The 26,628-nt window shown below is 38.5% G+C and overlaps 1 protein-coding gene and 1 pseudogene across 1 annotated transcript in view; both read right to left on the reverse strand.

Annotated features, from left to right (window-relative positions):
• Spag16 (sperm associated antigen 16) overlaps positions 1 to 26,628 on the reverse strand; it is a 931,645-nt gene that overhangs the window by 612,305 nt on the left and 292,712 nt on the right. The window lies entirely within an intron of this gene.
• On the reverse strand, positions 18,055 to 18,634 carry LOC130869804 (high mobility group protein B2-like; annotated as a pseudogene).

Below are 26,628 nucleotides of genomic sequence, written 5' to 3' on the forward strand. Positions count from 1 at the left end.
CCATTTCCTTTTTTAAAATAACTCACTTTCATGAACTGAAACATGGATTTACCAGCCAGACCAATGACACAAGTGGATCACAAACTTTGTTTAAACTTTTTCTTAATTCTAAAGTTTGCATATTTTATTTTTAAAGATTATATTTATATCATTTTCCCTTTCCTTTTCCTCTTTCCAATACCTCCCATGTAGTTCCATTTTTATGTTTCAAGAGACATTTTTTGACTCTTTTTCTTTAGTTGTTGTTAGATGTGTATGTGTGTGTGAATTCACACAATGTTTAAGTGTGTATATATACGTGCAACATATGAATACAAACTGCACACTCTTACTTGTATGTTTTGTTTTCAGGCTGACCATTTGATATTGAATAACCATTGGTGTGCTCTTTCTTGGAAAAGACTATTGCTCCTGCTCTCAGCATGCCTAAGGTACCTGCAGGTCTTGGTCAGAGTGTAGACCTGGTGAACATTTCTTTTTCAAATATATTTTTCTCCCCAAATCTGTTGCCTCTACTACAATCCAGCCTTGGCTAGGGTTCAAGCCCTAAGGTGGGGAAGGAGACTGATGCAAAGAAAATTTCTGACCACCAAGGAGATTGCACTTAAGCGGACCTGAATAGCTCAAACCATCTTTATTTATACTTTAATGTTGTTTTTTTTTCTACCAGGCTTACACAAACAGCTTCATTATTGGCTCCTTTTTTTGGCTTTTAAGAAATACATCATATTTAAAGGAATACATCCTAATTATTATGAAAAACCCCATTGTTCCCCTTTATGCTTCTCCAAACATACACTTTCCCACCCCTTACTTGATCTTATTCTAGACACAGCATTCAGTGTTTTTGTAGGATTAACTAATAGCAAGCCAGATACATCTTGTTCTTGCAGAACTTATGTCAGCTAGCAGCTACTTAAGGTAATAAAGTTTAAAATAATATTGGGTACAATGCTTTAAAGACAACAATATTTAAACCCAAAAATTTCTTTCATGTCTGAAAGATGCAAGATATGCATTTGTACAGTTCCCTTCTCTACACAAGGGTCCCATGTCTCAATCTCTCTAAAAGGCAGACTTTGATAAGGCACTCTTTATATCCCACTATACAATACTTCTTCCACCAATATAAGCTCCTGTGTATGGTAAAGATGAATCTGTTTGTTCCATAATGTACAATGCATTTTTCTCATTGGATTATACTACATCCTTTAACTAATTGCATATACTTGGTGTCCTGGAAACTTTCTCTCAACAGTTGGCACTATGTGTATTCCTGATGATATGGGATGTCCTTCTGTATATGTGTTGCTCTTATTGGTTAATGAATAAAGCTCCTTTGACCTATGGCAGGGCAGAATATAGCCAGGCTGGAAGAGATATAAAGAGAGAGTAGACAGAGTCAAGGAGATGCCATGTAGCTGCTAAAGGAGAAAGATGCTGCCAAAAACTTGCTGGTAGGCCACAGCCTAGTGGTAATACATAAATTAATAGAAATGGGTTAATTTAAGATACAAAAGCTAGCTAGTGATATAGACCCACTGCATCCCTGTATGTGAGACACTGGGCATAGCTAGCAGAGGAGGTGAACATACCTGCGGCATACTGGATGAGGCAGAGCCAACAGGCAGGGCTGGAGAGTTGGTCCTAGCCACATCCACTTAGCATTTTATAAAAAGGCACTCCTGGTCAAAAAATGATTAGAGCTATTCAATAAAGATAGATTCAGATAAAAATAAACCTCTGAATTGGTCACAGTGTGTTTAAAAATGTATGTAGACTTGGGAGAGAGAAAAAAAGACTATAGACAGTTATAAAAAGAAGTAAATTGTTTTTAAAAAATATAGTCTTTAGAGAAAGTATAAGTAATATAAAAGAGTACAGTCATAGATTAAAGGAGTAAAGAAAAACAAGCCACATCATGGAATATACACTGAGAGTCTCGATTATGTATATTATTGTGTTTCTTTTGAATTTTTGACTGTGAATGAACTAAGTACAGAAAGACATTTCATTGTATGGACTGCTAAGCTAAACCAACATATATATTTTAAAGGTATTTTGACTTCAAAATTTGAATCTAAGTATATGTTACTTTGAAAAAGAGTTTCTGCTTTTGTTTCCACAGAAAATGAGAACCCATGGATTTCTTCCAGTCTAATGTGATTTGATAAAACAAGACCTCCGTCTCCATGAATTCTGAAAACACTTTGCCCAATAAACAGCAGGAAGCAGTTTAGAGAAAACTATGCCCAAATTTCCAAAATGATTACTTATAAATGTTTGTTTTAATTTAAAGGGGGTTGATTATAAGTGGTTAATGGTCACAGAAAATCCCTTTCTAAAAAACAATAATAAGAAGGATATTATATAGCATTGAATATTTTGCATTGGTATGGATCTTGGTTTATTGATACAAATTTAAGGTCGATTTGTTACACTGTTTATATATATTTCTGTTCTTGTTTAAGGTATTGTGTTTGTACAGTTCATTTGAAAATGCAATGTATAATTAAAAAATACAGATAATAGTCAATTATAATAGTCAAACTTTTAGTAACGTTAGTTAGGTTTTCTAGATATACAGAGATATGTTTCTGTTAGACAATATTAAACATTTCAAAGACCTACAGAATATAACATTTAAAATGTTTCAATCAGCAGCTGGATGAAGGTTCTATGGTGTTATTTAAGATATTCATCAATCTGAATAAAAGACAAGGTAAGTTCAGGCCTCCTCTCCTCTATTGTTTAGGGTCTTAGCTGAGATCATCCTTGTGGGTTCCTGAGAATCTCTCTAGAGTTGGGTTTCTTACTAACCCCATAATGGCCCATTCAATCGAGAAATCTCTTTCCTTGGTCTCATCTCTGTCCTTCCTCCATATCTACTATCCTGGTCCCTCAAGTTCTTCTCCCCACTCCCCATCTCCCCATCCTCTTCCCCTTCCACAGTCCCTTCTCCCCTCCATGCCCATACTCCAATTTTTATCAGGCAATCTTGTCTATTTCGACTTTTCAGGTGAATCTATATAGGGTTTTTTTAGGGTTCACCTTATTACTTAGATTCTCTAGGATCATGGACTATAGGCTCAATATCCTTTGTTATGAGTGAGCACATACCATATTCATATTTTGAGGTCTGGGTTACCTCATTCAGGATAGTGTTTTCTAGTTCTATCCATTTTCATGCAAAACTCAAGGTGTCATTACAAAGAACCACATTGGAGCACTGGATTGAGTTCCCAAAGTCCAGTTGAAGAGTAGGAGGAATGAAAATATGAGCAAGGAGGTAAAGGCCATGATAGGTTCAATCACTGAAACAGTCTACCTGAGCTAATGGAAGCTCACCAACACTAGCCACACTGGGAAGGAACAAGCATAGGACTAAACTAGTCCCTCTGAATGTGGTTTAGAGTTGCATGGCTGGGGCAGACTGAGAGGCCACTGCATTGGCACCAGGATTTATCCCTATTGCTTGTACTGGCTTTTGGGGAATTTTTTCTCTTTAGATGGATACCTTGCTCAACCTAGATATAGTAGTGAGGGCCTTGGATCTTCCCCAAAGCAATGTGCCTTACCATCCCTAAGAAGTGCATGTGGATGGAGGGGAGTATATGAAGGTGATGGGAGGTGAGGAAGGAGTGGGAACTTGGATTGGTATGTATAATGAAAAAAGGTAATTTGTTTTCTTTTTTTATTGGCTTTTCTTTACATTGAGACATATCTGCTCCTGGAAGCACCAATTACTTCAAGAGAAAGATAGGCATTGAAAAGTCTCCTTGTGTACTCTGCCAGCCCTTTGGGCAAGAAACTGCTCTTGCCTGGACTGATTAATAGTATACTGTATGTACTGAACATGCAGGACCCACAGAAATGACTGCTGAACTTGCCTAAAGGTGAGACAGTCCTTCAGGGTTCCTGCTTCATGAAACAGTCTGCCAGACATATTGGCAGACACAGAAGAAAGTGACAAACTACCATATACACGAAAAAGTCTTTCAAATTTCCTGCTTCATAGAAAAGTCTACCAGACACTATGGAGTGAAGATGGATGCCCCAGCATTACAGAAGAACTTTGGGTGACTGTCCAGGCAGCGAGATGTCGCTGTCAATTCTAAAGTTTTGGAAATTGCTTACAATGCACTTCCTGTTTACTTAGGTAATATTATATCCTTCTAGAGTCTTTGCAGAGTTGAAGAGAGACAGTTATAGTTATAATTTTCCTTAGTTACCATAAAAGATGAATTCGATATGAAAATTTCCAAATACAAATAGACTAAATATTATAAATGTAATTCTTACTTGACACCTGTTTTCTTATATGAAATTTTAGTATGTTAAAGTTAAAATATTACTTTTATTTAGACAGAAAAGGAGAGATGATATGGATGTGTTGCCCTTATTGGTTAATGAATAAAGCTGCTTTCACCTATTGCAGGGCAGAATATAGCCAGGCTGGATGAGAAATATAGAGACGTAGTTGTAATCAAGGAGACACCATGTAGCTGCTGAAGTAAAAAGATAACACTGGAAACTTACTGGTAGTCCACAGCCTCCTGGTGATTAATGGATTAATAGAAATGGGTTAATTTAAGATGTAAGAACTAGCTAGGCATACACCTAAGCTATTGGCCAAACAGTGTTGTACTTAATACAATTTCTGTGTGATTATTAGGTTCTTAGTGCCTGGGAAATGAACAAGCAGCCTCTGTTTACACCTGAGGTTTTTTTTTTTTTCCTATTCTGTGTGCACATGCTTTACTTTCCTTTACAGAACTTTGAGACATGGTTAATATTCCAATTGTTGTTATCTCATATGATATCTCATATCTCTGTTGAGACAGAAAAGTTCCCAGGATTAGAAGTTGTAGTTAGTAACTCCACATAAGAGATTTGAGAAGCATTAGTGTCCTGCTGAAACTTAGGGGAAAATATCTGAGAAAGAACAGAATTTCCAGGGATAATTGCAGCTATTGCACATGTGACTGACAAAGTAAAACTAAAAACCACCCAAAGAATCATAAATATAATGATAGAGAAAAGAAGCTTCAAGCTGCATAAACTTTGCAGATTCCTACACTGTCACGTGAACTGCTGGACCTTGCCAAGTGATAGTCCATTACCACCGGTGTCTTACCCTAGGAAATCTGTTGAACAAGTAGTGATATGCTAGTCACAGAGTAGGCTGCATGGCTCCCAACATGTCACAGATCAGACAACCAGCCTTTCCATAAATTCTATCATTTATCTATACTGATGGCCTCATTCAACCCACTGTACACACACACTACAAGAGTCACCATTAAGCAATCCTGAATGCCAGTCTCTTCTTAATGTTTCTGGCTTTTGCATAACTCTAAATTTATTAACCTAACTTTAAAGGATCTACTAATGCTTGTCTAAATTCTTCCCCAACATTGCAATCAGGTAACAAATCACATGACTAGCCTTTATTATACAATTATGCCAATAAAGAATGAAGTAAGTCCACAGGAACAATGTTGACAAGGTCTTCACAAGCCTGATTGTGAGAGGGAATTTGGAAACAGGAGCATTAAGTTGGTTGTGATGTCTCTGTCTAGAGTGTAGAATCTATTCTTTTTACTCAGTCTATGATGAGCTATGGGCAATGTACCTTTGGTTCACCCCAGGACCTGAAATAAATTAGTAACTGAAAAGATCAGCCTAAGTGAACACTTAAAAAACTATAGCCATTTATTATTCTCAAAATTATATGGAAAACTACCTCTATTATCCTTTCTTTACACTAAGAATATTATAAAGGAGAGCATTTATTTTCAAAATCTTTATAGAAACAATGTATACTTGCTTCTATTGCTAAAGGCTATTGTGTGTTAGTGCTCTCTTGCTTCTGAATATGAAGCTAATATATGAGGCTAATAAGGCTGCCCAATGAACAAACAGAGGTGGGTAAAAGGCACTGAGAATAGCCATCAAAAGACAGGCCACACAGCTTTGGGGTCTTAATTTTGTAAGTAGGAGGACACTACCCCAAAATGGGTCAATATTGTGCAAGCTTGTTTCTTAGCAAGGGGATGCCATGGTAATGGTGGGAATACAGAATATTTCAAGAGGCAATGTCTAAGAATGGACAGAATGTGATAAGCATGAGTATTAGGAACTGCCAGCCTGCAACACAGACTTGGCAAGGCCTCTGTCAGTCCAATGGAGAGCCTTGGATCAAAGATGATCCAATACATGCATCCCCATTGAAGTAGACATCAAGCAAGACTACTTGGCAAAGATTATGGCCTCTGGTCAAGCTGAGATGGGCCTGAAACAGATCACAGGTAGTCCTCACAGGTAGGCAACAAGTCTTCCCTTGAATGAGGTGCTGATATGTGCTTCCCTGCAGTATCTCCTACAAATACAAAGAGCTACTCAGTTGCCAGGCAGGTGCAGTAAAGAACAGCAAGGCTGTCAATTATGATGTTTTGATTTTGGGATTCCACATGTGATTGAAGGACTGGTTTGTAAAAAGTGAGAAATATACTAGGGTTGGTTGGTTCCAATTTCCCTACATATAACATGAATCAAGTATTTGAAAGGCCAGTGCTCTTTTACATTGGGAATCAGCAAGGCTATCATTTCTAAGGTAATATCAAAAAAGGAAGGAGCATCTGGGGAGCATGATAGTGCAGTCCCTAATAAAATGCTTGAGCAAACTGTTTCAATCAGCATGGACTAGTTCATGCTTCAATAAAGAAGATTCTCAAGTGTCAATGACTTCCAGCTCATACTTCATTTGTCACACTTTGTATTTTCATGCAAATTCACCCGAGCACACACAAGATGTTTGTCATCACAGTAGGGTAGGGCCGGTTGTGGGCAATATATTCTTTTAAAGCTTTTGCCAGGAAGTCACAGACCACACCACATGGCATTAACTGCTGTCCGATGAGCACTGTGGACAGATGGAGCTGCTCTCAGGACAAGGCAGCACAGGAGCAAGTACACACGATAGACAAGGAGGGGTGTGCCCCCATTGGGCCTGGATGTCATGTTCCTGGCAGGCTATACCATTCACGAAAAGATTGTTTTATTCTTGTCCAATCTTAGATCATCTTTATTTGTATCCACTATAGAAACAGGCATTTCTAAAGAAGAGACAAGAAATAATCCAGCATTTTCTTGTGCTGGGCATCAAACCTAAGGACTAACTGAGCTATATTCCCAGCCCACGTGTCAAACTGTAATTTACCCTTTTGCTTTTGTGCAGTGCTGAAGATGGGACCTAAGGCTTCATCCATGCTAGGCAAGCTGTCCACCAAGAAACTATAAGACCAGGCCTGAAACTCACAGAGATCCGCCTGTCTCTGCCTGCTGAGTGCTGGAATTAAAGGCATGGACCACCATCCCCCCCACCAGCTTTCCCTCCTTTCTTATTTTTTTTTTCTTTTCTTTTAAATGTTTTTCACTTAAGCAAGTCTTTTTTTTAATTAATTAATTTATTTATTAAAGATTTCTGCCATGGATGGAAATAGAAAATACGATCCTTAGTGAGGTAACCCAGACCCAAAAAGAAGAACATGGGATGTACTCACTCATAATTGGTTTCTAGGCATGGATAGGGGCCACTGAGTCTATAATTTGTGATCCTAAAGAAGCTAAACAAGAGGGTAAACCCAAGGAAAAACATATAGATATCCTCCCAGCTATGGGAAATAGACATGACTGATGGGCAAAAAATTGGAATCTTGGGGGTGGGGTGGGATGGGGATGAGGGGTGATGGAGAGAGAAAAGTGTGAAGGAGAGGATGAGGGGAACTGGGGGAATCGGGGTGATTGGGGATAAAGGAAGGTTGGATAGGGGAGCAGGGAAACTCATACCTTAGGTAAGGGAGCCACCTAAGGGGTGGCAAGAGACTTGAACTTGGAATGGCTACCAGATGCCCAGGGCAATGTCCCCAGTTAGTTCATTGGGGCACCTGAGGATAGGGAACCTGAAATGAACCTATCCTATAATCATACTGATGAATATCTTGCATATCGCCATAGAACCTTCATCTAGCGATGGATGGAGATAGAGCCAGAGACCCACACTGGAGCACCGGACTGAGCTCCCAAGGTTATAATGAGGAGCAGAAGGAGAGAGAACATGAACAAGGAAGTCAGGACCATGAGGGGTGCACCCAACCACTGAGACAGTGGGGCCGATCTATTGGGAGCTCACCAAGGTCAGCTGGACTGCTACTGAAAAAACATGGGATAAAACCGGACTCTCGGAATGTGGCGGACAATGAGAGCTGACGAGAGGCCAAGGAGAATGGCACAGGAACTTTCAACTGGCGATAGATCGAGAGAGAGACAGAGACCCAAATTGGAGCAACGGTCTGAGCTCTTAAGGTCCAAATGAGGAGCAGAAGGAGGGAGAACATGACCAAGGAAATCAGGACCACGAGGCGTGCACCCACCCACTGTGACAGTGGAACTGATCTATTGGGAGCTCTTCAAGGCCAGCTGGACTGGGACTGAATAAGCATGGGTTGAAACTGGACTCTCTGAACATGGCGGACAATGAAGGCTGATGAGAAGCCAAGGACAATGGCACTAGGTTTCGATCCTAATACATGAACTGGCTTTGTGGGAGCTTAGCCTGTTTTGATGCTCACCTTCCTGGGCCTGGATGGAAGTGGGAGGACCTTGGTCTTCCTGTAGGGCAGGGAATTTGGACTGCTCTTCAGTATCGAGAGGGAGGGGAAATGGACTGGGGGGAGGAGAAGAGGAGTGGGGATGGGGGAGGGGAGTGGGGGGAGGGGGCAATGTGTGGGAGGAGGGGAGGGAAATGGGAAACGGGGAGCAGTTGGAAATTTTAATTAAAAAAGAATAAAAAAAAAAAAAAAGATTTCTGCCTCCTCCCCGCCACCGCCTCCCATTTCCCTCCCCCTCCCTCGATAAAGTCCCCCTCCCTCATCAGCACTCAGGGTTCCCTGCCCTGTGGGAAATCCAAGGACCACCCACCTCCATCCAGGTCTAGTAAGGTGAGCATCCAAACTGCCTAGGCTCCCACAAAGCAAGTCTTTTGCTCTTCTGATCCAATGGTCTCCAAGGGCTGGAGATCTGGCTCTGCAGTAAGGAGTGCATGTTGCACAAAACTGAGCAGAGGAATTCAGATTTCAGTGCCTGTGTATCAAGCCAGGAATCCCACTGCCATATGTAACTCCAGTTCACGTGATCCATTATCCTTTTCTGATGAAAGCAAGAAACTGTGGAATGGAAGCACAGCTGCACATAACTGCATGCAAACACACACACATACACACACACACATACACATCTACATTCATGCATACACACAATCAAACAAACATACATATAAATTAAAATAAATCTTAATCTAAAAAAACTTTAAAATAGACTTGGGGCTATCCAAAGTCTGGCCCCCGCTTATCACTACATCTTCTTGCAATTGATATCACGCTGTCCCTCCTCTGAACTTTCAATACATGCTGACATGTTTTCAGGTTTGCTTTGCTATGTCTGGGTAGCTGCAGTCACAAACTGTGTGTCTTAGAACAATGTATAGGTCATGCCATGCTTCTGGAAGGCCGAAGTCCAAAGAGAAGTTCAAAACAAGGTTATGATTCATCTGAAGTTACAAGGCAGGAACTGCCCCCTTCCTGACTTAATTTCTGGCAAGCATTCCATAGCTCTCTGGTGGCTGCTTTGTCTCTGTGAGTGTTACATGTCTTCCCTATATTCATGTCTGGGCCTTCATCTTAGAAGAAACAAGCCGTAGTAGATTAAAACCTACACTGATTATTTAATTTTAACTTTGTGAAATCTTTCTAGACTCTATTAATAAGTAACTTTACACTCTGAGGTAATGGAGGCTGAAATAAAAACATGTTTTTTTTAAAGTTTTTTTAAGGTGACTATATCCAACTGCCCCCTTATATCTATGAAACTATTTTGTTAATGAACATTTCTTCCTGGGGACTTGCTCTCTGACTCTTTTGATAAAAATCTCCTATATTCATTTTAAAAACCTTTAGAACTAATTCAATGAACACCCTGTGTAGCAAACTCTTTGACCTGATTTATGCTAAGTTTCCTATTGTAAACCTTTATAGACATTGGAACTGATCCTTCATGGTACTTGCTACAGTTAAAGTCTCTCTTATTGGATTAGTCTCCAATAAATTATTAAATCCATGATCATAGATCATGTGTCTGCTATATTTGCCATTTTATTGCTACAAACACACAGTTTGAAGGACACAGTAGATTATTAGAAAACGTACATTACATGAGCTTACTAGTACTTATACAAGATGTTCATTAATGAGTTCAAATAAAAGAAGATTTCAAATATATTTTTAAATTTCTGTTAGAGGAAAAATGTTCACCACAGTCTGAAAATTGTAGCCATTTTACTTATTTTGTACAAGTTGTTTAAATAAATTGTTAGGAAGTTTTTAACCAGCCATATCATAGAAAGTTGTATATGCTTTCATGTTTTAAATAACATAAATTTTGTGGTAATACATAAATCAGTATGAAAAGTTGTGTGTAAAATCAATTCTGGAAAGATTTTCAAAGAAAAAAGTCATTCCGTATTTTGCTATCTGTGACAAACACCAAAATTACTCCTGGCCATGTGCATGCACTAATCTACTTTTAATTAAAATCTTCCATATCCCTTTGCATACTGCTGCCTTAGGTATGGACTGTAAAAGAAAAAGCAGCTATCTCATTTCCTAACCCTAAACATGCTTATTATATACAATAAATAACTTTAAAGTTAATCACATATTTTATGATAGAATTGATTGATTTTTCTGAGCTTTATTAACAAGCAAATTTAGTCTGATTAATCCTCAGTGAGACACTAGTGTTGACAGGATACCTTCGAGCTTGTACATGCCTTCTAGCTGCTTCTAAGTTTCAGTCTGACAGGCAATGCTCACAACTTTTTCCATCTGTCAATCCAGCGCTGTTAGGTTGGAGTCGGAATGAATGTTTCCTATGTACTTACAAATCCACAGGATTGAAGTTACAGTTTACATTACCCAGAATCCTTGTCAAAAACTGAAGTTAGAATATTCTAACATTTGTATAAGCTAAATGGTTATTCATGTACTTAGAAAAGTTTTTAAAGCTGATCATAATGCTTTGCCCTAGTTTTTCTAAATGTAGCACTGCTAAATATCTACAAAGTTTTGTAGACATGCATATAGAATGAGTGCTGTGCTATAAGAAAGCTAAAAATCTCCAGGTTCTCCAGTCAAAAAGCAAAATATAATTTGCATATGTATAGCCTTCATTCTTGATTTTAAAAAAGTGAAACTGAAATAAAACACACTTTAATGTGAAAACATTGGTATATAGAAAATAATTAGATCTGCTGATTAAGTAATTTGTTCCCAGGAAAACCTTTTTTACTCCATCTATGAGGTTTCTGTGCACATTAGTAAAATAAAAAGTTGCATTTTGCCGGGCGGTGGTGGCGCACGCCTTTAATCCCAGCACTCGGGAGGCAGAGGCAGGTGAATCTCTGTGAGTTCGAGACCAGCCTGGTCTACAAGAGCTAGTTCCAGGACAGGCTCCAAAGGCACAGAGAAACCCTGTCTCAAAAAACCAAAAAAAAAAAAAGTTGCATTTAATATGAACTCATCATCTAGATACACTATGCAGTTTTTAACACAAAGATGTTGCTGTGTCATGCAAAAGATAGTATCTCTACTCTGGGAACAGTCGAGAGAGAACAAAATATTCACACCTAATTTGTTAGAAGCAGGTGAATCAAATGACTAATATAAACATTATAAATATTGTCCAAGTTTAGAGAAATCTGCATTACTGCCACCAGCAAATGTTCATCTGACTGAACGAATGTGGGATAGAAAGGGATCTGAGTTTTCAGCCCTGCCCTCCAGAGGATTGTCATCTGATGTGGAAAACAGAACACACAATGGCCTTAAGGACGATTTATTTATTTTTAATCCTGAGTTCCTGTTTTGTAATCATGGCCAGTCTTCCACACAGATGCAAAATTCATCCAGAGTCAGCCCCATCTTTTCAATAAGTAGAGAAAGTAATGCCTTGAGGACCATTTTGCAAGGATGAGAAAACGCATGCATTTCCATTGAAGTGAGTGTTTTATTGGGACCACTTCAATGTGTAAAACAGAGGTTATCAGGAGCATGACCAGGGACACAGGGTGCAGAACAATTGTAACAGACTCCAGTTATATGGAGCCAGAGGAAGGGACACAGCTGGGTCTGCAAGCATGAATATCAGAAACAGAAGGAAACGATGAGAAGGAAATGTTGAAATGTACAGTGTACCACCTTTTGGAGGAAAGCTGAAGAGCAGGAAGGGTAGAGGCAAGGCTGACTTGCCACCTGAGTTCATGACTAACAAGTTGTTGTTTTATTTTCTGAGACATGCTGTAGAGATAGCTGATTTAATAGACAGAGGCAATTTGTTCTACATATTCAGTTCTTCCTTCTCATACATGCCATTGCTGGGGATCTCTGTGCCCTCCAAGGCTGCTTCTTTAGGTGTCTTGACATCTGGCCCCATCTCTTTACTTGTGAAGACGGGTGTAATAAGAATGGATCCTTGTGTCAGAAGTGGTACATTCATAAACTGTCCACCAACATACCCTACTGTTGATGTCTCTGTAAGAATAAAAGTGTCGAAGATAAAGTTGGCACTTTCTATGGGATTGGAACCTGAAGCACAGAAGGGCTTGCATTGGAGCAATAGAGTCAAGTAAATCTAAGTTGGAAGGGTTTTTCTTGTAAGACATACTTCCATGATCATTAAAAAGTGTCAAGGGGGAAAGCAAAGGTTAAATGAGCATATTTGGATGAGGAAAGAGAGCCCACCCTTTGGGAACAAGGAACACATTTTTGTATCTTGAATTTAATCTCCGAATCCTTTCACTTATCAATCTTTGTTCTCCCTTCTAAGTCAAACAAGCTTTTAACTAATAGAAAAAATGATCTCCTATGAAAGAAAACATGAGAATCACCTGTGCTTTAAGGCCTTAAATGTGGCCCAGGAATAATTGCAGCTTCGGCATCTGGTGAGACTCACAAGGCTCCAAATATGAGCCCTGCCCCTTCTCCATTCAATTCTTAAAGACAAGGTCACCTTGCTGAACTACCCTTACTATCAAAGACTGCAGCCATAATCCCTAATTATTCCCAAGTAGCAGGTTTCAATTGTTCACTCGCAGTAAAACTTTTCATAAAAACAAATACCATCTACTGTTGGCACCAGGATTCTCATATCCACTCATCACTAGGAAAGCTCATGTCTGCAGCTCCTAGTAGCTCACCATTTGAAGCCTACCCCCGCAGAGCTGAGCATGATGCTGTGTTCTGCCTTGGGCTACAAGCGTGTGTGGTGATCTGCTGTGCAGTGTTGCGTGGGGTTCATGTACAGATGTTTGACTTGCAGTAGGGTGTGACCTCATAGTCCCATCACAATGGAACATATTGGAAGCAGAAAATGCAGATAATGCACCCAACTACCAAACACTGTGGCTTAATAAATCTACTTTTGAACATGTTCCAACACTAACATTTTCATTTGGCAAAATCTAAGCATGATTTCTAATACAGTGTGACTACTTCATGTAATCTATTGGATAGCTGCATCAAGAAGACAACAGCTACAGAGTTCAGTGTATGTGCTCTCTTGCTCTTGGGATCAGGTATCAACTGCTCTATGTCTCAATGCTGCTGTAGACCAACATCTTGAGAGAGTAGCTTTCTGAATTATGGATAGCCTAGAAAAATGATCAAATGCAAAGTTCCGAATAAGATTTACTAAATACATATTTTTTTCCACCAACGTAAAATTGAAAAATTGTAGATTGAACCGTTTAAAATCAGGACCACCTATATTCACACTACTACCAAATTGCTTTAAGGTAAGAATCCATCCTTTTGGTGCAAGTTCCAGGGATAACTCATTCTCCTAAGATTCCATTTCACAGATTTTATCATTGGAATCATGCCGGTTCACTGGAAAATAAACAGTTATATTCTGTATTTCTTTAAATATTTCCTTTATCATATTCAATTAAAAACATGTCATAGAATTAATGAGATATAATATTCCTATCCAACGTTTCTTTGTAAAACTTTAATCACAGATTAACTGACAACACACAGCCACTGGAACAACTGTGAACGCTATAATTAAGGACAAGGACACAGAAAGTCCAGGGTTTCTCCATGTTTTCTCAAGGTGTTCTCCCAGTTTGAGTGACATATGGCAAGTGTGAAGGAAGAAAAAATACAGTGTTTCCTAGCAAGGACAAGAGCAAACCTAAATCAAACTGTACTATAGCTTGGCTATTTCCATTCTACGGAGTATCAAATTTACAGGAAGCAGGAAGAACGCAAGTGAATAGATGCCTTCAATGATTGCATGGTTCTTCGAACTAGCAATCACACTGTGGGAGAGAGGGAAGGAAGCCATGCAAATTTTTAATTAAAATGTTTCTTTTTTAAAAACTTCCAGTAAAAACGATTGTAGATAATTGCTGTATGTAGAGAATGCTAAACAAACATATAAATCTGAACTTTAGGCTGTTTATACTCGTATTCAGATCTAGGTTAGAAATTGTCGCCCCCTGCTGTCCATTGGGTGCAGTAAAAGGCTTAGAGGATGTTTAAGGTATGCCTGAGAGCAAGAAGTAGCAGCAGACCAGGTCCACTTTCCCAGGTACACTCTCTGCATGAAGCCCTCAAAAGCCCGGCAGGAAGTGGTTAAAGATAAAATGCTGGGATGGATCTGGGAAGAAGCGAAGATTCTGCACTGGCCAGCAAGTGTTATGTCTATTTCTGGATCATAGACAGCGAACAGCGTGGCCCTCGTTAGATCAGGTAGAACCGGTAGAACTGCTTACATCTGTCTAATTTTAATCACTGGGGACTTAGAAGATGATATCTGGGGCAGAAAACCTTCTTTTCCCAAGTGAACTCTGATGGCCTTCAACAGAAGAGCTTGAGGAATTGGTAAAAGGGAAGGTGAGACACTAAGGGGCCTGTGGCGAAAACAAAGGGAAAGACCTATGATGCAGGGCAGAGACGGCCACTCCGGGGCACACGGGTTGGGCTCTGAGCAGAAAAATAGGGAGGTCTGCAGTTGCCAATCACTTTACTTTGCAAGCATGTTTGTGTGTATCTGCGCATGCCTGGTGCCTGTGGGGTCAAAAGAGGATGTCTGATCTCCTGGAATTGGAGTTGCATACAGTTATGAGCTCCCATGTGGGTTCTGGGAATGAACTCAGATCGTCTGGAAAAGCTGCCAGTGATGTGAACTGCTGAGTTATCTCTTCAAATGCCCCTACTCCCTGCACACTTACAGATTACAAAAACTTTGAAAGAAAAAAAAAAAGGCACATCCTGTTTGTTCCAAAGTCTAACCACAAAGAATTTAATTGTGTTTTCTTGGGGAGAATCAAATGAAGTTGCAAGCTGTAAAAGATTATGATTGTAAATTATAATCACATGTTATTTTGACTGATAGAGCAAACGTTCTTATTATTTGAGTCTCCACATTCAGCTCAAGCACATATAGTATACTAAATTTCTTTAAACATTATCACCTCTTCCCGGGTAAGACAAGCAATGTTGACTTCTGAAATAAATGACCAATTTCCAAAAGCCATAGGAACAGAGCCAAACATAAGGAGATTGCTTAAGATTATATATCTCTACCCATAAATGATATTTGGAACTAATGAATATGAGGGCAGTTAACAGGCTACCTACCAAGTTATACATAGTACCATCACATAGCAGACTATTTTCATTTTTATAATAATTCAACAACTAAGGGTGGAATGAAGATGCCCTTTACAATTATTACTGTTTTCAACCACCTTTTCATATTTGGCTATGTAACAAATTAGCTTATGATAACATTAATTTAGGTTTATTGCAGAATTTGCGGCTAAAGCAAAATGGAGATTGTAACAATGACATTCCCATGGTATTTACTGCTGCTGACTATTTGCTCATCATATTTAAGGCTGCCTCCGGCTCTGCGTCCATCTGAAATGAATGTCTATCTGTGAAAACAATTTGACACTTATTATGTCAGACCACTCTCCCTGTTCTGCAATGTGTTTTACCCTACATCAATATGGGCACATTTTACAAGAGTCTGATACATTCTGGTGTAGACAAGGATGCTTCCAGCCTCATACTCTTGTTATTTGAATTTGTCTACCAGCACAATAATTTACATCCTAACATGACCCAAAATTATTACACCCGAATAGCACAAGTCTGTCTGCTTAAGGAAACATTGCGATGACTACAGCAGGTTTAATTATTCTAAGTGAATTTTGTTGAGACAACCTGTCTTTCTAGAAATACCTTGCTATTTTAATTTTTCTACTTAGTGATTTATGAGTAATTTGGTTGGTATAAGACGATTAGAAATTCATAGATCATTAAAAGCTATAATATTCAGATATTATCATGAACTTGGTTATTCGCGTTTATAAGGATGGAGAGTATGTGAGTGTAAAAGGAAATTATTTCACTTTTATGAAGAAATATGTATGTATGAGCATAATCAATAAATATGGCAAAGAGTGGTGGAATCCTGAAGATCAAAAACGAAGAGAAGAGGGAGCGAGTAGAGACCTCATCAATGAGAACTGCCTGTTTTGAAGCAGCCACACCAAGAGGTAGGACAATGTGCTCCCTCAAATGCATTGCTGTGAGACAGCCAGCCATGTGTGTGTGTGTGTGCGTGTGTGTGTTTAATATACATAGGTGTGATATGACCAGAAATAGAAATTGATAATATAAAGTGAAGGATGCAAAGCATACATGCCTTGGGAAAAGATTTAAAGCAATAGAAAAGCAAGAGCTGCAAATACAGAGCCATGCGGAGGTGACGGAGTCAGTCAATTTCATGAAAGAGCGATCTACATACAGGAACAAAATGGTCATCAGTGATATTAAAGTATGATTGCAGGACTATAGATTCCCTAATGTCAGAAATTTGACTCAGGAATGGTTGTCAAAGGGCAGTAATAAGAAAAATAAGGAATCTGCTGAGACAAACGTGTATTCTAATAGAAAGCATCACACATAAATTCTAACAGGTATTGAATAGGGAAAAATAGGGACCAGGACAAGTCATGCTAGAACAAAATCCTAAGAAGGAAATGAAGGTCACAAGAAGGAAAGAAAGAAGCTCAAAGAAATTCAGTAGCTTTAGAAACTAGCTTGTTTTAGGATATATTTTTATTTTTTAATTTATGTTCTCATGTATTTGTATAAGTCTTTGTGTGTATGTGGCATGTGGGGGCATCTTATAGTGTCTAGGCTTTGGATCCCCTATAGCTAGAGTTACAGGTAGTTGTGAATTGAACCTGGGTTCTTTGGAAGAGCAGTAAGTGCTCTTAACTCTTGAGTCATCTTTCCAACTACCGAGAAATGGACTCTTCAAGAGTTCTCTTACAGTCTAATGCCTTCTTTCCCCTTAACTGCCCTTTTACATCACTAAGGTCTATATTGACTGTTTCCTGAAGGAAAGAGTTTGTACGTCTAAATCTCATGTGCCGCTGATCTATAACAATGTACGTGAGTAGTGATAAAAATTGACCAGTCATGCATCTACTCAGAACTATGTCCTACTGTTAGATCTCTGCTCAGTAGCTGCATGATCATACCCAGAGTACAATTTCTTTTTTAAAAATGTACATTATTTTATTACAAGTTTAAAAAAAAAAGATAGAAAATGCAACATCCTAGAAAAATTACTGATAGTACAAATTCCTATGTATGCTTGCTGTGCTACCATAAGAAATTAAAGAAACCATTAAATATTTAGGAACATTCAATATCAAAAGCTTTAAATCCAACTGTATGTTGTATCCTCCCCAAAAAGCTACAAACTCCCTTTTTTAAAAGTGTTTTCTCTACAAAGAATCTCATCAGGTATACAGTTTTTATACTGATGCTAATGTTGAGATGCATTTGAATTTCACACTCTTAGCAAAATAATTGCCTGAGCACTTACACTCCACACATTTTAGGACGGCATTTATTGTTCCTCCTCATCTTCCTCCTCCTCCTTTTCTTCATCTTCTGGTTCATTCTTCTTCTTTGAGCCTGTTGGCCTACCAGGACCCTTCTTTCCTACTTCGCTTTTGCCCTTGGCACGGTATGCAGCAATATCCTCTTCATATTTCTCCTTTAGATTAGCTGTCTTCGGCTCATAGGGTTGTTTATCTTTGGCCGACTGTTCAGACCACATCTCACCCATTTCTTTTGCAGGTTCTCCAATAGACGGGACCTTTGGTGATGTTTGGAGCAAAACAGGAAGAAGGCAGACGGTGGTCTTTTTGGAACATTAGGATCCTTTTTCTTTCCTTTCTTATCATCTTTGGGAGGAACTTAATTGCTCATCTCCCTGTCATACCGAGCTTTGTCACTCTTGGCCAAATCTCTGAACTTCGACTTTTCCTTTGCAGACAGGTCTTCCATCTCTCGGAGCACTTCTTGGAGAACTCGGCGAAGTGGACCGCCGATTTGGGGTGCTTCTTCTTGTGCTCTTCGCGACATATCTGTACGAAGAAGGCGCACGTATTGCCCCGCGGCTTGTTGTGGTCTCCCTTGCCCATTGCTGATGGTGGCTCAGCGTCTACCTGGCCCAAGCGCGTCCCTCCGAGCCCCACAGGGACACATCTCCCCAAGCCACAGCGAGAACTGGAGCAATTTCTTATCTATGTTAGTGATGACATCATACTAACGTTTTCTATACATAGTCTACCTAAATCAATGTTAAAACCTGCACATGGTTTTCATCCCTCTACACCCAGAATGGGGTACTTAATACCATGCTCATTTACAGAGTGGGAGTTCTGCAAAACAGGCTTGGGAAGGAAGTAGAAGGCAGCAGGGAAATAAGTTAGTAGAAACAGATGGTGAGGCTGAAAAGTTGGGGAGAGGTAGAGTTCCTGTTCAGAAGATGGGGAGTGGATACCACCAGGAAAGAAAAGAACAGCCCTTCAAGAAGAGAGGTGATGAATGGCTGCTCTGGGTGGGTTTCTGCTTCACGACCTCGCCTACCCCACTTGTGTATCCTTCCCTTCATCCACGGAGCCTCTTACACATCTTGACTCCTTATAAATAATGCCTACAGAGATGCAAGGATGTTTTAGTGGTCCCCAGACAGTATCACTTGCTGCCTACAGAGATGCAGGGATGCTTTAGTGGTCCTCAGACAGTCAGTATCTCTTGCTAAGCAGATGCCATGGCTAAGTTAACAGTGTCCATTTTTTCTCACTGTTTTCTTTAGAGCAGTGGTCCTCAAGCTTCCTAATGTTGTGATTCTGTAAAACAGTTACTCATGTTGTGGCAATCCCCAACCATAAATTTATTTTGTTGCTACTTCATAAATGTAATTTTGCTACTGTTATGAATCACAATGTAAATATCTAAGATGCACGACATCTGTAAGTTACTTTCTTATTATTTTACTTTGCTCTAAGCAATATCAATTAAGGCTTTCTCAGTTGTTATACTATTTGATTTGTGAAATATACATTTATCAGAAATATTATCCCATGCTACAATGTTGAAATTACATCTTTGGGGTCTCTTTCAATTCGAAAATAATCTGGTAATTGGTTGTGGATGATATCACACTTAATATTTAGGGACATTTCAAGTTACCATGTAGTGGTTCCTGATTTGTGTGAAATTTCTAGGAGCAATGAGAGGGATGACACTGAATTCCTAGCATTATTATGTAAAAATTACCTATGAGTTTGCCTTGACATGTCAATCTACTCTTATTTTCTAAGCATCTTCATATTAATAATATATGACATATGAAAAACTACAAAAAATAACAAATCAAACATAAGGCATTATAATACATGTAAAAACCAGAACCAACACACATAAGCAAGAAATTCAGTATCTGTATGCACACAGGGAGCAAATTAGCAATTTGATGATCAATCTACAGTAGCTGAGAATCAGCTTTGGAGTATTAATGTATGTACTTTATTGGAAATTATTTTCTATTTGTCCCTAGGCATATAAAGCACACTAAATATTTAAACATTTAAGGGGAGAAGTTTTATTTTGAAAAACCTAATGACCACATTAAAATTATCCATTTTGCCAAATAATTACAAATCATTGAGTAATAAATAATAAAATAACCTCTTCCCAATTCTAAGACTGTATCAACCATAAAATAGTTTATGAGAAATATTACTTCTGTGATATGAAGCTATCATTGATTAAAAATATTAACAACTGGGAAAATTAACCTACACAACAAATGACTTCTCTTCCGAAATCATTTTCAAATGGAATTGTGAATAAGAGAAATCAAGTTTACAAAGTACAATGCAGAAAGTAGAAACTTCCAGATTAAGGGATTTCTAAAAGGCCACAACTGTGTCAATCTGCTGGGTCACTTTCCCTCAGTATGGGAGCCTCTAAGAGGCCCTGTTTATAAAGTGGAGAGGGAGAGTCAGGCATCCAGGGGGGTGAGGGATGGGAGTGCTCCAACAGAAAGCTTTTACTCACTCAGCCTGTGGATTTTCAACACCCCGTCTCCAACTCTAAAGGAAATGAGGTTTGGGGAAATTTTACCATTCTCCCCATTCCTTCTCTTCTTCCTCCATTTCATGCTCCTTTTCCTCCATCTCTCCCTGCTCTTCCCTTCACTCACCCTCCTCCTCCTCTGCTTCCAATTCACTTACTCTCAGTAGACAAAGCTCAGCAAAACAAGTACTTGGTGTCACCGAAGAGCACAGAGTTTTTTTGCTTAACTACTCATTTTCTATTTGTGGATAGCTCTGGGAACTCATTTTTTTAAATGAACAGATTTCTGTAGACTTCTCATAGCAAAACTAAGATAAATGATGTTTTTCTTAGAGGCTGCCTTAGAGAGTGTACCATAGCCAAAACGATAATATTTTGTGACAAGGGCAGGAATAAGAATACAAAATTGTTACTTTTTCTGTCCCAGGCCTCACACTTTAACAGCCATGTGACTTTGTAATATGCTACTAATAGTAGTCAAAATTTCTTTAAAGAAAATATAACCAAGATTAAGGTAAACACTATATTCATATCACATTCCTAAGTGAAAAATGTCCCTGGGAAAGAGTTCCAGCTTCAGTTTAAAAACATGAAAATAAATTCCTGCTTAAACAAAAAACAACCTTAAGGATTTTTGCCCAGTAAAACTGTAAATAAGCAGATATGCAACTCATAAGTATTTTCAACTGGTAAATGGGAGGTAAAATTTGCATTTTAATATAATGACAAAATTTATGGGCTATCTTCCAAAGAGACTTTTTAACATACTATTACATTTCTCAAAAGAACTGGCATTAATAATGCAGTGTGCTACCAAAAGAACTGTGCTAAATATTAATTATGTGAGAGTGAAATGAAAACGCACCGCGCTAAGGATTTAATAGAATTCAATTTGTAAATAAAATTATGATGCCCAGCTTTAATTAAGACATTACACACTAATTTTTCTTGGGTGCTCACAATTATAATCATTGCACACATGGGTGAGTTCCCGAAATGTTTTAATAGAATTTAGGATGTGTCTTGGTGTCTTTAAGGCCAATCGTGTATGGATTTTTTAAAAATTCATCCATATTAGCACAGCACTATCTGAAGAACTAGATAAATATCTGTATGAAATACTCTTTACAAAATATATGTAAATATGATCAATTATAATTATACAAATTAACTATGAATCCTAACCTACATATGTACTTCACTACCTCCAGGAAAACAAAGAAAGCATTTATGAATATGGAAATAAAAAAAGTCCACTGATGACATTTCATCTCATGCCTACATATGTAAGATACAACTTTCCCATGTATTTTGCCAGTGTGACACTTGGAATTTTAGTATTTCTTTCCCATTATTTCACCAGTCCAGAACTTCAGTTGACACCTAATGCAGAAAAGACCTACATCAGCAACGCTCATCTAAAGAGCATCTCCAGTTTCAGCCTCCATCCCTTTCTATCAACAGGGCCCATAGAGTAAAATAAGAAAACTGAGAACTAACTTCCACAGATTGTCTGCCTGCCTCCACACGAACACTATGACACACCCACACCCGCTCATAGACAAACAAAACAGGTGAATGAACAAATACATAAAAATTTTTAAAAATCAGTTAATCGACTGATACATAAACGTATGTGCTTACGAGGCAGGAGAGATGACTGCGTGGTTGAAAGCACTTGCTTCTTGCAGGGGATGCGGGTTTGGTTCCCAGCACCCAGGCTGTGGCTTCTAACCCGCTGCTGCTAGAGCTCGGGCAGATAAACTGTCTCCCTGAGCTCCCGGGCTCCTGCATGCACACGGCGCACATAAGGCCATGCAGACAAATAACATACATATTAAATAAATACTTGAAAATATGTGCTTACGGGCTTGGAGGGAAGAAAGTGCAACCAACACAGAGGAGAAGGAGGAGAAGCCACCCTGGAGAGTTACACCCTCAATACAGCATCCCACAGTGCCAGAGTGCCAGTCAGGGAAGCACTGGACTGTAATTGTTCAGTTGAAGGCAGTTATAATCTCCAGATCCAACTGTCATCCCAAATCCTTTCTCTCCCCAGGCAGATTTATCCATAAACATTAGCCCGAGGCGAACACGCCCCCAATGGGTGGGGCTATGTCCCTACATCAAACTTGAAACTGCTCCTTGTTTTCTCCCTGTAAACTCAGTGAATGGCATCTACCAAGCTGATCATGTCAAAAAAACTTCAGATGAAAACTTGTGTCCCTTGATACATTCTATAAAACTCTTCCCTCCAAGGCTCTGACAGCTCCCCCAGTCCTCACTAAGCCAAAACGGAACTGGCACCTTAGTTTACAACTGTTCTTCCCATTCCTGCAATTCACCCCTTCTTACCTGTTCTTTTCTCATTAATGAAAGGCAAACACCATAACGCTCGAGCTTAAATCCTTGAGTGCCTTCTTATTTGACTTGGACTGAACCTGATTTCCTGGCCCTGCCCTTCTTCCAGTATGATTTCTTGCGATTCTCTCCATTTCTCATTACAGTTCATCTCCACTGATTATTCTTTCTCTGAATTTCTTGAACACAGTTTAAATCTTCCCACTTGGTGCACTGCATATTTTGCCCTAACCATACCTCATTGGAGTTTCTCATCTTTCATGTTAAAACAACATTTTATTAGAGTTCTAATGCTCAGCAAATTCAAGTTATTAATACTTAATCCTTCATATTGAACAGTTTTTCTCCTTTCTTAGCAGTATACAACTACAATATGTATTCATTTGTATATTGATGTATATATTTACTTCATGTGTGTGAGTGTGTTCATGAAAGAAGATTATTTTGGAGAAATCTAGGCTTCCTACAAAACCAATCTTTAAAAACTTTTTTTTAAATCGACGAGGTCCAAATTTTACTGCTATACATTGTTGGGTATCTACCCTTCCACTCTTAAGAATGAGGTACCATTACCAGGTGCTGTGCTGTTAAAGAAAACTGAATATCACTTTCCCAGAAGCCACCAACTGCCAATATCATCCCACCTGGGGTGTGGGACTTTCCTTCCTCTTCCCCTTTTGAAGATTTTGGCTGGCTTGAGCACATATATCTTGTGTAAGCAGTCACAACTATTGTGCATAAATATGCACAGCTGCGCTTACATGTTCAGAGACATGGTTTCCTTGTAGTCATCCACCAGCTCTGGTTCTTCTTCCTTTTCTACCTCTATTCTATGAGGAGTGGTACAGACACTCCATTTAGGGCTGAGAATTCTGAAGTTTCTGTTTCTCTACACTGTTGGCATGGTGTTTACTACCTTCTACTGCAAAGCGAGCTTCCCTTCTGATGAGGTTTGAGAGATGCTTTAGTATACAGGTATAATGGTTGGACACCAGTTTAATAAAGTGTCCTTTAGCAGAATATCAGTGTAAGTAGGTTTTCCTATAGTCTAGGACATGTCTAACTAAGGTTCTTAGCCTTGAAAATAGTGTCAGGTATGAGTTTCACCATCTGAAATGGGTCTTAAATACATCACTCTATTAACAATAAAATTATACTCTCAGATAGATGTAAGAGTCATAGAAAGGCATGAGTAAGTGAGTATAGGGATGGATCAGAGACCGGTATTCTTAAGAAAGCAAAGCAAGAATTGAAATTAGAGTAAGTAAACATTAACATTCAACCTCTCTGGTTCTGTCTATTCACCTTCAAACTAATTAAATTTTCTTATGTCTAAAATCCCACCCAGCTCAAGAGTAATTCTGCTAAATGAGGAAACTTCTCATAAAATATCCTTTTCACTTTAGGGTGGCTTAGTCCCAGAGGGCACAGACAGGAAGCAATGGGTGGGAAATTAATGCCTGGGCTCTGCAGAGCGAGATAGCTGCAAGAACCCAGGAACCTGTGTTTCTTATCTCAGCAAAGCGAGGCATTTTAAAACACACCTCTAAACACAGTCTCTCATTTCATATCTTCTCGAGATACAAGTTAATTTGTGATCTTCATACTATTGTTTGTACTAGATCATTATAGCAGTAACAGAAGATTTAAATGCTACACAGGCCAGATGTAGACTTTTATTTCAAGTCTCTTGTACTAACACAATAACATGAAACTTTTCTAATACCACCTATTTTTATATAACATTCTTAGAGCTTGAACAATAACCTATTATTTGTATAGATTATTATTATTTTCTTAACTCAGTGTTTTCATGAATTTATTTTGTTGAATTTTAATAAAGAAACAAAGGAAACTGATAATTCCACTTCATTTGTTTTTCATTGTATCCTAGCACCTGTGTCCTGGATAAGTGAGTATTTAAGGGGTTTCATCCAACATTTTGTCTGTTGACACAGTTGCTAATGAAAACCTATAAAGTATATTAGAAATCCTGGGAAAGGAATTAACTACATTTATTCTTCATAAACAGGCTGCTGGGGGAACAAAAGCTCAGTCCTTGAGTAACAACGATGTTCTTTCTTCTAGAATGGGATCTAAGCTACTACAGGTAGTTGTAGTACATGTAACAGTCTTCATCTTCCACTTTACACTATGGTTTATTTTTCTCAAGGGTTTGTTCCTTGTGGTCTTTCAAGATATAAAAAAAATTAGAAGGAGAATTCCAGAAGCAAATAACTTACAAATTTTAAATACCAAAATTCTGATTAATTAGGATGGTGGAAATGGACTCTATCCTGTTCCATCCAGTGCAGAACAAGGCTCATCCCTTTTCTACAGCTCCACATGCTACCTTCCCATTAGTCATGTACCAGCAGCTTTGGTTATCGCATAGGCTTGGCACAGCGTCACGGTGCCTACAGTCTAGTGGCCCTTGTTTACTTAATAATAGCTCCAAAGCACAAAGACGGGGATGAAAGGGGATCTTGTGGCATATGTCAGAAGAAATGACTAATTCTGGCACAATATTGTAGTGCTGCAGGTCAGGCCATAAAGTCACACTTTGTACGGAATGAAGAACCCATGAGCTTGAAAAAGAAAAGTTTTGTCGGGCAGTGATGGTACACACCTTTAATCACAGCACTCGTGAGACAGAGGCAGGCAGATCTCTGTGAGTTTGAGGCCAGCCTGGTCTACAAGAGCTAGTTTCAGGACAAGCTCTAAAACTTCAGTGAAACCCTGTCTCAAAAACAAACAAACAAACAACAACAAAAAAAAAAAAAACGAAAAAAAAAAAGAAAAGGAAAGGAAAAATTTTATTGTGGGCATCACTTACAGAGTGTTATCAGAATATACTGTCATAGAGGTATATTTTGTTGTTTGCTATTGTTAATATCACACAGTACCTAACTCATTAACTCAACTTTATCCCAGGTATGTAAGTATAACAGCAAAATGTAATGTATGCAAGGATCCACGCTACCTTGATTTTCTGCACCCACTGCTCTCTTGGAACATAGCCTCTGCAAGGACTGAAATATTAACAAATAACCACTAAAATCAAAGGATTAATGTCTATATTTTATCCAGAAACTGAACATATCACAGCTTTTAACAACTAGAATATTGTGAAGATTTTAAATATTTAACATTAGACTTCAGGGTTAAACAATTGCATTGTCATTAAAAATGTCACTACTTCTAAAAACAGCCTTTAAACAAAGACAAAACTGAATGATGAGGGATATAAAGATAGCATTAGAATATTAAGCTTACATTTGACAATCAGTCTTAAAAATAAACTGTTTACAAATGAAAAGAATCAAATCACGGTATGTATTTTTATATCTTTGGATACACTAGATATTTATGAATCTATATTTGTGCATAACTAAAGTTAGTAGCAAGAGGTCCAAAGAGCTTTCTAAAATGGTATTCATGTCACAGAATGACAAATACTTGGAAACAGCCTGACTATCAAGTTAGGGATGAATCTTAATTAAACAAGAGTATGACGATAATTGTTAGAATACATATTTTCAATTTTTATTCAAACTGAAATCTATTCAATTCAGTAAGGAAGCAATGTATAATGTCACTGAGATCCAAGGTAATTGCTTATTAATAGCTGTGAAATTTTTCATTTAAGTTTGCTAATGTTTTACAAGGACTGTCCAACTTCTGTTTTCAA

This window comes from Chionomys nivalis, chromosome 2 (genome assembly GCF_950005125.1).
Source record: "Chionomys nivalis chromosome 2, mChiNiv1.1, whole genome shotgun sequence".
Lineage (NCBI taxonomy): Eukaryota > Metazoa > Chordata > Mammalia > Rodentia > Cricetidae > Chionomys > Chionomys nivalis.